Genomic DNA, 17689 nt, shown 5'->3' with positions numbered 1-17689 from the left:
CTAGTTGTCCACATGTGAGCTAGTCATTCTCAGGCCCCTTTACAATCAGTGAAGAAAAGAGTGAAGTAGACATCTTCTTTTGGTCAGGTGCAACCTGTTTTGGAAGTATCTACTTCCCTCCAATGACTACTATAGGATGTCTAAGTAACTGGGGTCAATAAGCCCAGGTAAACAGCTAAGTTACAAGCATTCTATCACTTTCTGTTCAAGATCTGTGGAAAAATTTCTAAGCACAGCCTAAAAGTACCACAACGTTGCAATATTTTTACTCACTGCTTTTAATGGCTTTCTGTTTGACGTGCATTTGTTGAAGGCACTGGGCTTTAGTGCCAAGCTAACTGCAAAAACAGACAACAGCAATGCTGAATGTAAGGCTGAGGATGAAAAATAAGCTCTGTATCATAAATGCAAATGTTAAAACAGTGCTGCTAAAATGCTTAAGTCTGCCTGTTTGTCTCTATACTCCTCACTTCCTGGTCTGTAAAATAGAAATAATACACTTCTTTACCTTTCAGGAAACTTAGGAGTATAAATACTGTAAAAAGAGCAAAATCAAACCTTGTAAGGAGAGCAAAAAAGAAACAAAAAGATATATTAATAAGCCATTCTCCATTGATAAGCCTGTCTGCTTTTCCTAAATTGCAGTTGAAAGTACTTTCTTCAGTAATTAGAATGGTCTTTCAGTCAATGAAAAAAAGAAGGAATTTTCTTTGTTGCTCTGTTTTCATTGTAATAAGATTTCAGTCTGAAACAGCATTCAAGCCCAGCTATTTCATTCTGAAATCAGCTAGAACTTCCTTTACAGATCCAGGTCCAAGTTATTTTTGTTTGGGGGTTTTTTGTGCATGTTTAGTATAAAAGCAACTTGATCATTCTATGATTAATAATTATTAATGCCTTGATTATTTGTCTGAAAAGCATTGAAAACAAGAAAATGTAAGCCATTTTCCAGTTTATCATATTCCTATGCATTATATATATTCTCACATGTTTGTATTAAATGGTGTAAAGTATTCATATTCACTAAGTATAGCCATGCTTTTGAGGTCTGCTGCAACATCAGTTATGTAATGCTCCTAATAGCTTTCTCAATGGCTCTAATGGATATGGAGAGGCTGAGTGATTTCCTCAAGATCACAGCACAGCTGTTCTACTTTGAGTTCTTCCATAATCAGGTTTTTTTCAAGGTAGGATGTCACAGTTTTATTGAAATATGTGTGATTTTCCCAATTTGGTAACAATATGTCAGAAATCATGATCAAACAAACTAAACAATCAAATGGAAAAGGAAAGGCTAAAGGAAATGAAGGTGAAGTACTGCTCAGGAACCAATTAGCTGCGCGACACTGTGAGCAGAGAAAGGGAGAGGATTTGTGAGCCTCAGAGTTCAGGCCAGTAGCTACTGCCAGAGAGGGAGAGAGGAAGATCTTAGGAGAAAGATGAGAATATATTCCCACCTAAGAAGATCACATCTCAGGCAGCACGAGGATAAGACCTACATGAGTGTATGACCTTAAGCTGAATGGAAAGAATGACAGAATGCACTGGGGTTTTTCCCGCTTAAATTTCCAACATCCTTTCATCAAGAGCTTCTTTGAACTACAAGTCTTTGTGATACTGGATTCCTACTTAATCTCAGTTCCAATTTCATTGTCTTCATTTATAGTTCCTTTTCAGAAGACTTCTAAAATATCTCCTCTCCTCTGGAGCTGCCAGCACAGCAGGTTTCAAGGGAAAAGGTGAGTGTCTTTGACTCTCTCCACAATAAGATCAAACACAGTTTGTGTAAGAAAAAAGCAAAGAGAAAACTTCAAGAAAGAAAGAAACAAGGTGTGGTGGGTGGAAGGGTAAGGCCGAGAAGCCTCCTCCCTTCCCCCTTGTAAGGTAAAGGGAAAGAAACTTGAAGGGAAAGGAAAAAAAAAACTCGCAAGCTGAATTAGCAAAGCAGTGGAGCTATATTTACAAAGCGATGTAGGGTTTGCAGGGGATTATTTACAAATTTACAATATCTACAATATATACAAAGATATACAACAGAGTAACACAGAAATGAGAGTGCCCCCCTCGGCAGAGAGGGGTCCCCCACCTCCGCTCTCCCCTCTCTTCCCCCCCCTTTCCCCAGAATGGGATAGAAAGAGAAAGAGAAGAGAGGAAAAAAAAGTTAGAAGCAGTTCGTGTTAATTGGAAGGGAGTTAGTATACAGGCCTGTTATCTGGTTTTCAAGGCCGAGGCCTTGGCAGAAAGCCCAGGACAGAAAGCTGTTGCCTGAAGAAGAGGCGGAAGCAAGACTGACTGAGAAGTGCTGGAAATGTCCAGTATAGTCCCAGCTCAGAAGTGCTTCCTCCCACTCATCCAATGAAATTAGTTTAGACTATTCCTTCCGTTTACCAACTTCCGTCCACCATATTCCCTTTCTTAAGGGGGCAACGTCAACCGGCCACAATCCACCCCTTCTAAACAATTTCATTGGCTGTTCATACTGTCCATCCAATCCAAAACGATATTTACAGTTCATGAGTAAAGTTCATAGTCCATTCCGGCTATGCTCAGATGTAGATGATTCAAAAGTTCAAGAAAATCAGAAAATGAGAAAAATGGAAAACAGTTCATTTCTTCACTGACGAAGCGAAGAAAAGGGAAACAGGGAATCTCAGGGTCTCTTAGTTGACTCAGGGCTCTCAGGGATCTCAGGGTTCGTGCACCGTAGATTCCTCGTTGATTCTTCCTTTGGACGCGATGTAGCTGTACAACAGTTTGAAATTAACCTCTTTCAGCTAAAGTTAAATTTCTTTGTGGAATACACTGAATTTCACCATTCTCTTGCATTACCCAATAAGTGTGACCCGGACCTTCAGCTGAAACCACCCCTCGGACAGGTTTAGCCTCTCCTGAGGGTGAAAATACCCAAACAGTTTTACCTAACAGATTCTTTTCTCTAACAACAGGAACTCTGTCACCTTCTACTTTCCGTAGCAAATCTGAATGTGCAGGTCCAGCTCGGTTCACTGAACCTCTACTATTTACCAGCCAGGTTGCTTGTTGTTCAGGTCCCCAGTGGAAATGGTTTCTCTTTCGAGTCACATCATACAGAGGTTTCACAATCTGACTGTATCCAGGAATGTGCAGTCTCCAAAATCCCACTATCCCCAAGAAACGTAGGGTCTCTTGCTTGTTTGTGGGACTTGCCATGGTAGAGACTCTATTTACCACATCCACTGGAATGTGTCGGCGTCCATCCTGCCACCTCACTCCCAGAAATTGAATTTCTGTGGTAGGTCCTTTCACTTTGTCTCGCTTGATGGCAAAACCTGCATTCAGAAGAATGTCAATGATTTTGTTACCTTTCTCGAAGACTTCTTCAGCAGTTTTACCCCAGACGATGATATCATCGATGAACTGGATGTGTTCTGGAGCACCGCCTTTCTCCAGAGCATCGTGGATCACTGCATGACAGATGCTTGAGCTGTGGATCCAGCCCATTGGCAATCTGTTGAAAGTGTACTGGATTCCTCTCCAGGTGAAAGCAAACTGAGGCCTGCATTCCTCTGCTATGGGAATAGAGAAAAATGCATTAGCAATGTCTATGGTAGCATACCATTTGGCCTCTTTGGATTCCAGCTCATACTGTAGCTCCATCATGTCTGGTACTGCTGCACTCATAGGTGGTGTCACTTCATTTAGGGCTCGGTAGTCTACTGTCAGACGTCAGTCTCCATTCTGCTTCCGCACAGGCCACACTGGACTGTTGAAAGGTGAATGAGTTTTGCTGACGACTTTCTGACTTTCCAACTGACGAATCAGATTCTGAATGGGCAACAAAGAGTCACGGTTGGTTCTGTATTGTCTGTGATGCATAGTCTGAGAAGCAACCGGCAATTTAATGTCCTGTATCTTATGTTGTCCCACAACTGCAGATTCATCAGAAAGTTCAGGTCTGGCAGACAGCTTCAATTTTTGTCCATCAATTTCTATTGAAGCTACTCCAAAAGCCCATTTGTAGCCTCTAGGGTCTTTGAAACGCCCTTCTCTCAGAAAATCAATTCCCAAAATACAAGGTGCATCAGGTCCGGTCACAACTATATGCTTCCTCTATTGTTTACCAGTTAAACTTATATTAACCTCTACCTTACTTAACTCTTGAGATCCACCAGTGACTCCCAGAATAGTTATAGACTCTGATCCCTGATAATTTGATGGTATTATGGTGCACTGAGCTCCTGTGTCAACCAAGGCCCTGTACTTCCGAAATTGTGAAGTGCCAGGCCACTGGATGTACACATCCCAATAGATTCTGTTATCTCTGTTATCCCTCTCCTCCCCCTGGCGGGAGGCAGGGCACCCCTAGTTATGGGGAACATGCCCACATGTGCATTGCACATATTGTGCAGGGTTATAACTTTGCATGTTATAACTGGAGCCACTGTTGGAGCCGTAAGAGTCGTTCTGGGGAACTGTGGAAGTAACAGCTACCCTTCTGGTATTGCTACCTCGGGTTCTGCCACTTTGCAATTCCCTCAGTCTCTTGAAAAGATTAGAAGTTGGTTGGCCATCCCAGCGGCTCATGTTCTCACCAAACTGATCACGCAGAGTTATCCAAATAGTTCTACGTGATTGTCTTGGTGGTCTGTTTTGGAATGACCTGTTTTGGAATGTCCTGTTTTGGAATGACCTCCTTGGAGGACGTGTATTCCTCACAGATGAAACTTGTACCCACCTGGAGGAAGAATTGAAATTATCCCTTTGTGCCAATTGGGATATGGAATTTCTAAATTCATCTTTTAACTCTCTTATGCAATTCTGAATATCACCGGACATCGTTTTAATGGCCGACACCAAAGAACCACGTGTCATGCTATCCTCCAATTGTCTCATTTGATCACTGAATTGGCCAACCGTAGGAGAAGCTCCACCATAACTTCTTGACACAATTCTGCTTGCCAGAATGTTTGCATAATTAGAAGGAGCAAGTTTGATGATCTTTTTAGCAAGACCAATACCCACAGGAATGTCATCAGGATTCAGAGTTTCATGTTCACCATAGAGTAGCTCTCTAACAGCAAATTCTCTCAAGCGCTTAATTCCCTCATCTATGGTAGTCCAGGGTTTAGGATTCCAGGGAAGATCATCTCGGGAAGGGTATCTCAGGGCAACCGCTATTAAAAGGCGTATCCACAGATTAACCTTACCAAGAGCTTCGCCTAGATGTCTATCTATTCCATTGTCCCTTGAGAGAGTTCCTAACTGAGCTGCTGACTTGTCTCCAACTGTTAGAGCTGAAGCACCTGTATCATAACACCTACTAAGCCAAGCTAGAACTGGCTCCTTATCTGCCCTGGTGAAATCTTTACGGACATTACGCAATTCTTCCCGTGGTGACGAACAGTCCGTAATATCATCTTCATCTTCATCTCCCTGAATTCTCTGCCCGTAAAATCCTGCTGTCATTCTCCTAAGGATCTCTTTAAGCTGAGAACCACCTTTGCCAGCTGCTTTCCTAGCTTCATCTCTATCCTGCTTTGATCTCACTAGGTTAGCTAGATCTTTAAAACAAACCTTCTCTTCCTCCTGAGCAGGATCTTTTAGAGTAGAGGGCCCCTCACCAGGATCAGTCTCCTCCTCTTCTTCTCCATCTTTGCCCTTTCCAGCTCTAGTCTTTAAAGGAGCCACCTTAACTGGAGCTGTGTTTGAATTTACAGCCACCTTAATAGAAGCTGACAGGTCCTGAGATAAATCAGCTGCTGGGGCAGTGACTTCCGGTCCCACTGAGGGAGTGGGTGGAAGTGACGTTGCTCCATTACTGGCCAACGGAGAAGAAGAAGAAGGAGAAGGAGTGGGAGAAGGAGTAGGTGCCATGTTGATACCAGCCGATGCCCTTGGCTGCTTGCTAGAATCAGCAAAGTCATTTAGAGCTGCCTTACCAATTAACTTTTTAGCCTTCTTTTTAACTGACACAGGTTCTCCACAGTCCTCGTCACTAGATGACTCTGGGACTGATCGAGAGCCACGGCGTTTTCTTTTTGATCTAGTTTTAATAACAAAACACGCCCTGGACACCTTTCTCTCTCGCCGTAAAGAAATCAGGAGATACACGATAATTATCACCAGCAGCAGAATTATAGACATGAAATAAATCACCTTTGGATCCCAGGCATCACCTAAAGTTACTCTCTCCTCAGGCGGAATCTTAAAACTCTTTATCTCAATTGGGAGAGTGGTGGAGGTAACATTCCTGTATCTCACTGGCCATAATAAATTAATACATTTTCCATACCATAATTTAACTCTATACATAACCCACATATAAATTGTCCGCACCAAATATTTACCCAGGTAATCCAAAATCAAACCCAAACAATACCTGTAAACCAGAGCTCCAAAAATTGAAAAGAACAATCGCTCCACAAACCACAATACCTTCATGTTTGCTAATTCAGCTGGAAAACACTAAATCAATCAAATAATAAATTAAACTAATTATCTGCCGCACGTTGGGTACGCCAATAAAAAAAAATGTGGTGGGTGGAAGGGTAAGGCCGAGAAGCCTCCTCCCTTCCCCCTTGTAAGGTAAAGGGAAAGAAACTTGAAGGGAAAGGAAAAAAAAAACTCGCAAGCTGAATTAGCAAAGCAGTGGAGCTATATTTACAAAGCAATGTAGGGTTTGCAGGGGATTATTTACAAATTTACAATATCTACAATATATACAAAGATATACAACAGAGTAACACAGAAATGAGAGTGCCCCCCTCGGCAGAGAGGGGTCCCCCACCTCCGCTCTCCCCTCTCTTCCCCCCCCTTTCCCCAGAATGGGATAGAAAGAGAAAGAGAAGAGAGGAAAAAAAAGTTAGAAGCAGTTCGTGTTAATTGGAAGGGAGTTAGTATACAGGCCTGTTATCTGGTTTTCAAGGCCGAGGCCTTGGCAGAAAGCCCAGGACAGAAAGCTGTTGCCTGAAGAAGAGGCGGAAGCAAGACTGACTGAGAAGTGCTGGAAATGTCCAGTATAGTCCCAGCTCAGAAGTGCTTCCTCCCACTCATCCAATGAAATTAGTTTAGACTATTCCTTCCGTTTACCAACTTCCGTCCACCATATTCCCTTTCTTAAGGGGGCAACGTCAACCGGCCACACAAGGCAAAATAAATGTGATTTGTGTATTTTATAAAACTTCACAAATTATGTAGAAGTGTCTACATTGACAAGGACCTTTGATTCATCTGAAGCATTTTGGTAAGTTCTCCTAAATTTATGAGTTGTAATTTTTGCACCAGTTTTCTTCAGGATATTGGTAAATTTACTGCCTTACAGATTTAAAAACCAAAAAGGACTTTCTGCGCTCTTCAGGTTTTTTCCTTTTCTGTGTCTCAAAGAGAATCAGGAGTACCAACATTTTTCAAGTTTTTCTCAGAGGTTTCCTTGTCTTGACAGAGATAATAGATTGGCCTCACAGGTCAACTTCATTCTCACTCACAGTTTAGGAACCCTGAAGACTGAAGATAATAAGAAAAAGAAAAACAGCAGTCTTTAATCCTGTGGTATCACACAGAAATCACAGTTTCATGTTCAGACATAACTAGGTCATTTTCTTCTGGAAGAAAGATAGGTTTGGCATACTGTAGTGTCCAAAATAAGTCCTCTGCTTTATTCACTAGTGACTGCCCTTTTTTGTTTTATTATTGGCAGTCGTGAGGCCAAATGATTTCAAAAGCCGCCAAGCACTGATATGTTAGGAGAAAACTCAGGATGGATTCTTTGTTTGCTCCAAATGTAAAAGGTCTGGTTTGAAATGGCATGATGTTTACAACTTCTTCAATAAAGGCAAGTGAGACCAGGTTGTAATGTATCCGTTACATTTACCAGCATTCCTGTCTGAAATTACTTCCTTTCAATCTCACAACATGAAGTCACCTATAATGCTAACCTGAGACTTCTGCTTTCAATAGTGCAATTGATTCTGCAAAGCATTAGAAAGCTCTCCAAAAACTCTCTAGATATTTTATGGCAGTTGTACTTACTGCAGCAAATGACTCTTGACCTTTGTACACATACATAAGCGTGTGTGTGTGTGTGTGCATGCGCGCGCCCCACAAACTCCCCCTTTCTTGATTGAGAAATGAGTTGGAGGGGGCAAAGGGGAGATATGGATCAGAGTATGTTTTTCTGTTTATGATTATAATTTATTAGGTCTCTGCTATTGCAGGCATCAAGTCAGTATTATTAAAAGCAAAAAATATTCACATGTTACTTTTGCTATTCTCTCACACTGTTCTCACACCCAGTGTTAAGCACGATTTGCCACACAGTCAGTCACACAGTCACCTGGGTGGAGGCCAGCCCAGCTTTTTACTTGCTGGCAAAAAGCTGCACTGGCATGACAATGGCATCTAGGTAGGTGTGCAGAGAGTCCCTTGCAGGTGTCCCTTGTTTCCTCAGCAGCACATGCAATCCTGATGTCTTCTGACAGCACACGGTTGCCACTGCCTCCTTAGATGTTGTCTGAGCTGCACAAACCTTCACTGGCCTGATGGCCTTATGCATCTTCAGCAGACTGAAGGTCTTCCCTTTCTTGAAGATGCAACATGATGACAAATCACCAGATATTGTCAGCATTTGGGAGATTTTCACACATTTTCTCTCAGTAAGTACTTTTTCTCTCTTCATTCTGCTCTGCCCTCATCCATGGATGCAGATAGAGCCTATCGCACCTGCTTGCACAGAGAACATCTTTAGAATACTTAAATATGTATTTGAATCATGACCTCAATCTTCTTTCCTTTCTTACATCAGCAGAACAATTCCATACAAGAAACTGTATCTCTTGTGGTCCCTGTTAATATATTGAAACAGATAGCAAATATAACAGGGATTAAGTATACTTTAGGGTCTGTAGGGTAGGGGAAAAGGACTCCCAGTCTCCTTACTTTATCCATATTCATATCTGAAAGACATCTCAGTAAATAAATCCTCAAAAGGTTGGTGGCAAGTACTGTATTGTATTGTAGCAGACACAAAAATGTCTCTTGTGTTACATACAGAGCCAACTGCACGGTTTGTAATTAAGAAAAAGTGATCCCAAGCCCCAGCTGGTGTTTGATACAGTTGCCAAAGCAGAGTATCTGGCCCACTGAAAACTAAATGTTGCTGATAGGTCCCCATACAATAATCTGAAATTATTGCCCTGAAATCTATGGAGTTGATAATGTGGAATGAACAAACATGCTTGGCTGAAAACCAAGTACAATGTATTTTCTTGGGAGAGGACGTGAGAAAGCGGGCCACAGCTCCATTAGTTAATCAATTGCACCTAACCACCTGGTACAGTTACAGCCAAGCTGCATCCTCAGTCATTTCCTTCTTTCTGTCCTTCCCATCCATGTGACTTAGAAAATGTCATATCCAGAGGAATGGATTGGAGAAGGAGCAATGAAATGAGTAATGTAATTTGGTGCTTATAGTCAAAGAAGAGGCAGTATGGTTTTGGCTTCCTCCGTGTCAACAGTAAACAAAATTCAATTACAATTACTGTTTGGATACGATCAATTATTGCCAAACTACCTGCCAAGCCTATTTTCTGTGTTGGCATGAAGAGAACCTCTCCTCTAGAAAAAAATGTCAAAAATTAGTGTGGTAAGGAACAAAGTCAGGGAGAGAAGAAACAGAACATTAAGAAGTAATGAATGACAGTAAGATCATTAGGTCCATAGTTTTTTTTCATGTAAAGCCCCTAAAGTGTGACAAGGAAAGTAGTGTCAGAATATTTCCCAGATGGAGCTGAAAAGGGTATCAGCTATGCTTTGCAGGTGTTCCTCCTAGCCTGGAGAAAACAATGCCTTGCAGCTGGTCAGTGAAAAAAATCACAGCCATGCTCAGTGTGAAAATATCTCTGACAGAAACAACAATTTACACACACAACAAACTGTTCTTAAGCCTTTTCAATTAAGCCAGAGAAAAAAAGCCAACTGCCTGTGGAGAAAGCCATCCATGTGTACTGATTGGGGTTTTTTAGAATCTCCCTATTTTTCCTATCAGTAGCACAGGGCTGCAAGCCTACTCTACTTACCCATGCAAATATCTTTAATCTTTATTTGTTAGTTGACATAAAGCAGTAAATATCCAACAGAGATATGGTTATATTTTAGTAATCTTGCAAGTAGTCATTGCTACTTAGCTTCTGAACTTTGGATGTTTGAGGTAATTATATTGCTCTGGGAATGATGACTTGAAAAAATAGTGAGAGTCCAGACAAAGAGAAAATATAGTTACTTACTGCTTTCTTAGTTGGAAAACAGAGGGGATTGGATTGTAGGTTATTTTAAAGCAATGAAACCTGGAATACCTAAGCAAACTTATACTTAGTCATATCATCATACCCAAATGAATCATATTAAAATGTCTCAAGTTTGAGAACTTCTTTTGAAAGCTACTGCAGCTGTAACCTCTATTTTCTGTGTGCATAATGAGGATGGGCACATCTAAAATTTGCAGGCATATAAGCCTACTACTTTATCTGACTTCAACCTATAAGACATGAGTTGTAGAAATTGACACAGGTTATAATTTAGAGCTCAGCAAAACAAGTATTTTTTTTTATTTATTTATAACAATGAATTTCTGCAGAGATAAATGCTAGAAAAATGAGCTGATGGAACCATTAAGCAAGTGGTAAATAAAAAGGCAATTTATCAAGACTATTTATTTATCAACTGGTCCCAAAGAGCATTTTTTTTTTTTCTGAATACTTTGCCAATTATTTCTACTAGGCAAGTTTCGAGAAGATATTCATACCACCAGAGCTCAAACAGGCATGGATGCAATGATATTAGGTCACATGATATATCAATTCCAGATTTTCCCCTTCAAGGCAGGGTTACCCTTCTCATACCCTACTGACTGCAGAAATAATTTTGACATACCCAGTGTGGCCAGAACAACAAAGTGATTTATTTTTCCTGATTTAGGCAGTAGTGGTTAAATAGAATATTTGGAATAAACTTAGAATAAACCAAACCAAGTTGGAAGAGACCTTCAAGATCATCGCATCTAACCCATCAACCAATCCAACACACCTAAACAAGTAACCCATGGCACCAAGTACCCCATCAAGTCTCCTCCTGAACACCTCCAATGACAGCGACTCCACCACCTCCTTGGTCAGCCCATTCCAATGGGCAATCACTCTCTCTGTATAGAACTTCTTCCTAACATCCAACCTGAACCTCCCCTGGTGCAGCCTGAGACTGTGTCCTCTTGTTCTGGTACTGGCTGCCTGGGAGAAGAGACCATCATCCGCCTGTCTACAACCTCCCTTCAGGTAGTTATCTTCAAGCCGCACCAGTTCCTTGATGTACAAACCTTAATTTATTTTCTCTCTCTCTCTCTGTTTTTTTTTTTTTTTTTTTTTTTTTTCCTGGCCTTTTCACCACCTTTTCTTCTTCTTTTTTTTTTTTTTTTTTTTTCTGTTCTCAGCCCCAAAGAAACAACACCCTCATGATTACTTTATCCTCAGCAGACCCAGTTTTGGTTTGCTCTCTGCCTTATGTGTTATCACTTGTACCTTTATACCAGGTATTGCTGGCCTTTGAGGATTTTAATCCCCAAAAGATCACTGAACCTCCATTATCTGAGAAGTTTGGTTGTCTCTCCCTTATTCCCCTTCAAACAACTGTGGACACAGCCAGCCGCATGGCACCACCTACACTTTGCACAGCTCTGTATGACTGCCACGTCAGTGGTTTTTCACATGGTGTCCAGAGATTTTCTACATCCATTCAGTTATCACAGCTATTAGGACCAGTCAGTGGCTTAATTACTTATGTGCAGCCCTAATGTCTTCAAGTTGTAGGTAGAGAATTGCCTGTGAGAAGTATGCAATCTATGTTGTGTTGTATGCATACTCTGAACAATGCATTTCCTTCTGCAGAGGATCTCAAATACCTCCACTCTATGGAGCAATGAACTATAGTTTGTATTCCTGTGTTAGACTATCACTATTAAACCTCTAGGTTGAGCTTTGTATCAGCTAAAAAAAATGCAGGACTAATTGGAATATAGATGCTCCTGGGAGTTTATCCAGTTGTACTGAGGTATATCTTCGTCCACTGATGCTGCTACTACGGTACATGAGTTAATTACATTCATATAAGGTAATAAACATAAGGTTATGTTCTGAAAAAGCAGTCACTTTTAGGGAAACATGTTTCACAGAAAACAGACTTCACTGTAAATCTTGTAAGGCTGAAATAGTTCTATTTCCACTGTGTTGTCTTGCAAAAGAGAATGACAGTATGCAACAATGTGATGCACTTACCAAAATAACAGAACAGCCATGCTGGGCCAGACTAAAAATCTGCCTAGCTCAGTTTTTTAATAGTGGACAAAAAATGGCTGCTTTTGCAAAACAAATATGGAAACATCACAAACAAATGACAATTCCAGTGCACTGTCCTCACTTTCAGCAATTTAAAGCTTAGGGACTTCCTGGGTCCAAGCTTCTATCTTTGTTACCTGAAATGTTTACATCAACAGGCATTGATGGATTATTTTTCCCCCTATGAACTGGCTCTTTAGGGAATAGAATCAAATGGTATTACCATTCCAGCCTATGTGTAACATTACAATGTCAAGTTTCCAGTTTTCTGCAGAGAGTAAAGTGATCCTTAGTAAATGAATTAGGGGGGAGTTAGTAAGAATTTCTACATATAGTAAGTAGTAGCAAGTAAAAATAGGCCTTAGAACAATGCCACAAGGGAAAGGCTGGTTTTTCAATCATCTTTTTTTATTCCCAAACCTCTGTTTGCCAAATTTTTAGTTGCATAACTGATTAGACACAGTATAATCTATCATTTTATGCTGCTTATATAACTCTTTTGTCTTTATGTTGTGTCAGAGAAAAAAAATTAAGTTTTCATATAAATTATTACAGTGATAGCAGTAATTTCTTCCCCACAACCCAGCAATGTATTAAACTTAATAACAAAGTGAAACTTCTTAAAACAGGGATTTTAGATTCTAAAATAAATATGCACACAAATCACAGTATCACAGTATCACAGTATAACTTAGGTTGGAAAGGACCTCGAGGATCATCGAGTCCAACCTATCAACACAGACCCCATGACTAGACCATGGCACCAAGTGCCACGTCCAATCTCCTCTTGAACGCCTCCAGGGATGATGACTCCACCACCTCCCTGGGCAACCCATTCCAATGACAAATGACTCGCTCAGTGAGGAATTTCCTCCTCACCTCGAGTCTAAACCTCCCCTGGCACAGCTTGAGCTATTCCTGACATACTTTTTGATCAGAATAACTTTGCAGTCTTGGAAAAAAATTAACTTATGTGGATCCCTTTCCTCCCATTTCATATTGCTTAAATGGGCAATGTCAATTGCTTTAGCCCTTGCAAAATTGACTGGTGCCATACAAGTTAGCAAGACTCTCCATTTGGTCACAGTCAAATCAAAACGATTGCCTCCTTTGAACCTTGGCAAAACTCTTGCCTTACTGAAATTGCTGTTTTAGCAGACACTACTGGGAAAAAAAAATACTTATTTTTGTGCTAATAATAAAGCATTCTGAAGTTTTCTTTGATGAGTTTGCTCTGTCATAAAGATCTGATTATCCATTACTTATACATATTTATATATAAATACATATATAATGCATTGTAACATGTTAGGAAACTTCTGGTGTATAAAGATAAATTTTATATTCCTATAATTGATAAAAAATATGCAGTTCCCTCTTCCAATAACCTATTTTTATGGATGTCTCATTTTCTCAAGGCCTTTTAATCTTTCTTGGCTACTGAATTTGAAGGAGTTGGTCTGCTAGACAGAGCTTTAATCTCCTGAAATGTATCACGGTATAACTTAGGTTGGAAAGGACCTTGAGGATCATTGAGTCCAACCTATCAACACAGACCCCATGACTAGACCATGACACCAAGTGCCATGTCCAATCCCCTCTTGAACGCCTCCAGGGACGATGACTCAACCACCTCCCTGGGCAACCCGTTCCAATGACGAATGACTCGCTCGGTGAAGAATTTCCTCCTCACCTCGAGTCTAAACCTCCCCTGGCGCAGCTTGAGACTGTGTCCCCTTGTTCTGGTGCTGGTTGCCTGGGAGAAGAGACCAACCCCTTCCTGGCTACAACCACCCTTCAGGTAGTTGTAGAGGGCAATGAGGTCACCCCTGAGCCTCCTCTTCTCCAGGCTAAGCAATCCCAGCTCCCTCAGCCTCTCCTCATAGGGCTTGTGTTCAAGGCCTCTCCCCAGCCTTGTTGCCCTTCTCTGGACACGTTCAAGTGTTTCGATGTCCTTCTTAAACTGAGGGGCCCAGAACTGGACACAGGACTCAAGGTGCGGCCTAATTTTTTTTATTTTTTTTTTTTAAAGACAGTTAAAGTTGTTATCTTTAATGAAATGACTTTGGAAACAGCATCAATTTCCATGACACCAACATTTTGGGAGTCCCATAAAATGCAGTTACATTCCAATGCCAGTATTACAGGCCAATCTCCTTTCACATGGCAAATAGGATCAAGAAAGCAACCATCAGACAGAAGAGACCCATAGCTTCAGACAAGGCGAATCCCAGTACAGCATATGAGAACAGCTGCTGCTTCAGGGAAGGATTTCTGGCATAACCGATGATTAGACTACCGAAGACTGTTCCAATACCAGCACCAGAACCAGCCACACCTACTGTGGCAGCACCAGCACCAATAAGTTTGGCAGCAGTGTCAACGTCCCTGCTACTAGCACTAGTCTGGAACTCTCTAAGTGCTAGTTGGGAGACAGTATTTTGGGCCCCATTAAGTGTTGAGTTGCCCTCTCCATTCTTGATCTCTGGCCTAGACAACACAGATGCTGAAACTGGTCTGTACAAGACACTTGATCCAACACGGATCAGGGAGGGCAAGGTGGCGAATTTGGCACAAGTGAACATCTTAGCGGTCGGCGTCCCGGGGGCAAAGTTCGGTGTCTCCACTCCGCTGCTGCACCTCAGAGTCTCAACAGGCTGGGACGTCTCTGCGCAGAAAACAGAAAACAGGTCCTTGAATAGTATGGAAAACAGGAACAGAAAATAAGCAAATAGGGGATATTGGACCCTGTCTTGATGACAGAGATAAAATGCTACAATGTATGTGTCAAAAATCATTATATACATTCATGTTATATGCCCACCATACACAAGCAAAGTTACAGAGACAGAGATGCTGAAATAATATTATTAAGATAACAAAGGCAGACACTCAGGTCTAAATATATTTAGAATACTACAGTGAGTTATATTTTACCTGCACATTTTTTTTCCCCCCTGAATTAATAGGGGACAAAAAAAATCTGTAGAGATGAACTAGAGCTAAACAGGGTGATAATGTGCATTCATAAGATGGTCACCTGTTTATCACAAAAGATAATCATGCAGTTAGGGGGACAGGGGCCAGTATTCTAGTGATAGGAGGAATCTCTCCACAGTTAGGACAACTGAACAGTTCTTGCTAAAAATGTAACAGGTAGATAATAATTACCAAGTCCTCTTCTCAGGAGTTTTGACTAGAAAATTGGATTCCAAGTGCTCAGCTCTCGCAATTATAACAAAGGCAGAGGTAACCCTGCTTTGTGTGAAGAGGTTTGACAAGTCAGGTCCAGTTTGGTAACTGCAACAACTTGCTTAGGAAAGAGTTTAATGTTGCTCACTGCACAATAGTAAAGCTGGTTAATTGAGGTCCCAGACCTACCCTCTCTCTCTCTCTTAGAAACCTCCTTCATAATACATTTTGCTACCTACTCAGTTAAGCTGATTCAACTGTATGTGTGGATTCATGCTGTGAAACACACCAATGAAATCATCAGTATTAAAACATAATAATACCTTTTTGGCAGGTATTCAACATTTTCTGTTTGTTTCTCAGCCTCCTAATTCCTGTCACCTGAGGGTGAGACTAATTCAGTCAGGTGCTATGAACGATTGATTACATTGGGAAAGGATGCCAACTGGTGTAATAGTTCAGCCACTAGAGAAACTGTGCAGTGCCATGACACCTCACAGCCTGGCTGTGGCGGAGCTGGTATCAAAAATGAAGCCAATTAACCCTGTTGAGCTTCAAGCAGTCAGACATGGACCCACATCACCTGTTTCTCCATTACAGCCACCAACACTCCCACTTTCAAGCAACAGCACAGAAGTGCCTGCACTGACAGCCTGCATTGCTAGCATGTGTGCTATGGGGTTGGCTTTCCTGGCTTTCACTGTCTGCAAGAGCATCTGTGCTGCTCAGCCTGAGATATCCTTGGAGTCAGCACCTGCTTCAGGGTGCTCTGCCTGCCCCAAATGCCAGCTGGATCCATGCTGGTTCTGTGTGGGGTCAGTTTACGTGTCTGTACACCCATGGTATGCTTAATCTGCAACCCAGATAATCCATCTGTGGAGAACTCAGAGCTGACAGTTACTCAGTTTGTTTTTTTTTTTGAAGCATTTAGTAAGACTGTACAGATGGAAGCCATGAAAAATTCAAGAAGAAATTAATGGTTCTGTTTTCAGATGAAAGTGTGTATATTTTTCTGTAAATACGATGTCCAAACATGTAGACAAAGCCCCAGAAGTGGATGCTTGCTTTTTTAGATAGTAGTCTATCGTGTATGCTGAATGACGCAGGGGTCCTATGAAAAAACCAAACCCAACAGCATGTTGAGTAAGATTATCAACTTTCCCATGGCTTGGAAACAAAACAAGTGAAAGTGAGTATTCGCAGGCAATCTTAATTGTAATGTCCTCTAACTTTTAAGGCATTTCCATGGCAACCACAATGAAGTTCTTTATATGTGTTACTTCCTGGTGCTTGTAAATTTACATAGACAGACTTGGATTCTGTCATAATCCTGTCATCATGTGTGTAGCTACCTGGCCAAGATTCTGTTAAGAAGAAGAATTTCAAATCATGGAAGATTGTAGTCTGCCACACTAGAAATAAATAAAAGTGAAGAAAGAGTTTAAAAGATAATATGAAAGAGAAAAGAGTGATCTTTATTTACATTAATCTTTATTATATGTGTGAACAGTATGTTAGGGTCGATTGTGTTGATTGAACAGAGAATGAGGAAAACATTAAAATAAGACAGAATTATATGTGGTCTTGAATAAACCATTCAATTGCAATGACATAAATTTTAATGACAGATCAAAAAGATATTCACCCCAAAGGACATGTAGTAGAGATGGCAGAAAGGCAGGATATGAGGACTTCATTAAAAAATGTAAGGCCATAGGGAAAACATGAGAATGTTTTGAGGCAGAGGCAGCAGGGTTTGTCAGTGGGTTACTTTTGAAGGGGCAAAGCTATGCGGGTTTAAAGAGGTATCAGCAAAGGAAAACAAGGCAGGAAAATGAGAAAGTTGTCACTTTCTAGGCTATCTTACTGAAAGTTAGCTAATATAAGATTTAGAAATAGCCTTTTAAATTAAGCCAGCATGATATTAGAAAGTAGTGAGCAGTTTGCATTCCTACTGATTCTGAATGATTTAAGGGGTATCTGCAATTTCTGAACCTCAGAGATATGACAGTAACTCAGTCTATTTATATAGTCTTCGATGCAGTAGTCTGAAAGTCATACAGTGAGTTAGAAAATTAAGCCAGAGTGTGTTTTGTTCAGTTGTATTCAATATGCACCATAGGAAGACAAATTGGTCT

General features: G+C 40.9%; 1 pseudogene; it reads right to left on the bottom strand.

Moving 5' to 3' along the window:
* Positions 1–14395: 14395 nt before the first annotated feature.
* On the bottom strand, positions 14396–15009 carry LOC137454540 (ATP synthase F(0) complex subunit C3, mitochondrial pseudogene; annotated as a pseudogene).
* Between the last annotated feature and the right edge of the window lie 2680 nt (positions 15010–17689).

Source organism: Melanerpes formicivorus, unplaced genomic scaffold (assembly GCF_026170545.1).
Source record: "Melanerpes formicivorus ecotype bairdi unplaced genomic scaffold, bMelFor1.0.p_v2 SCAF_3, whole genome shotgun sequence".
Taxonomy (NCBI): domain Eukaryota; kingdom Metazoa; phylum Chordata; class Aves; order Piciformes; family Picidae; genus Melanerpes; species Melanerpes formicivorus.
The sequence above is the reverse complement of the archived record's forward strand: the minus strand, read 5'-3'. Positions and strand labels throughout refer to the sequence as shown.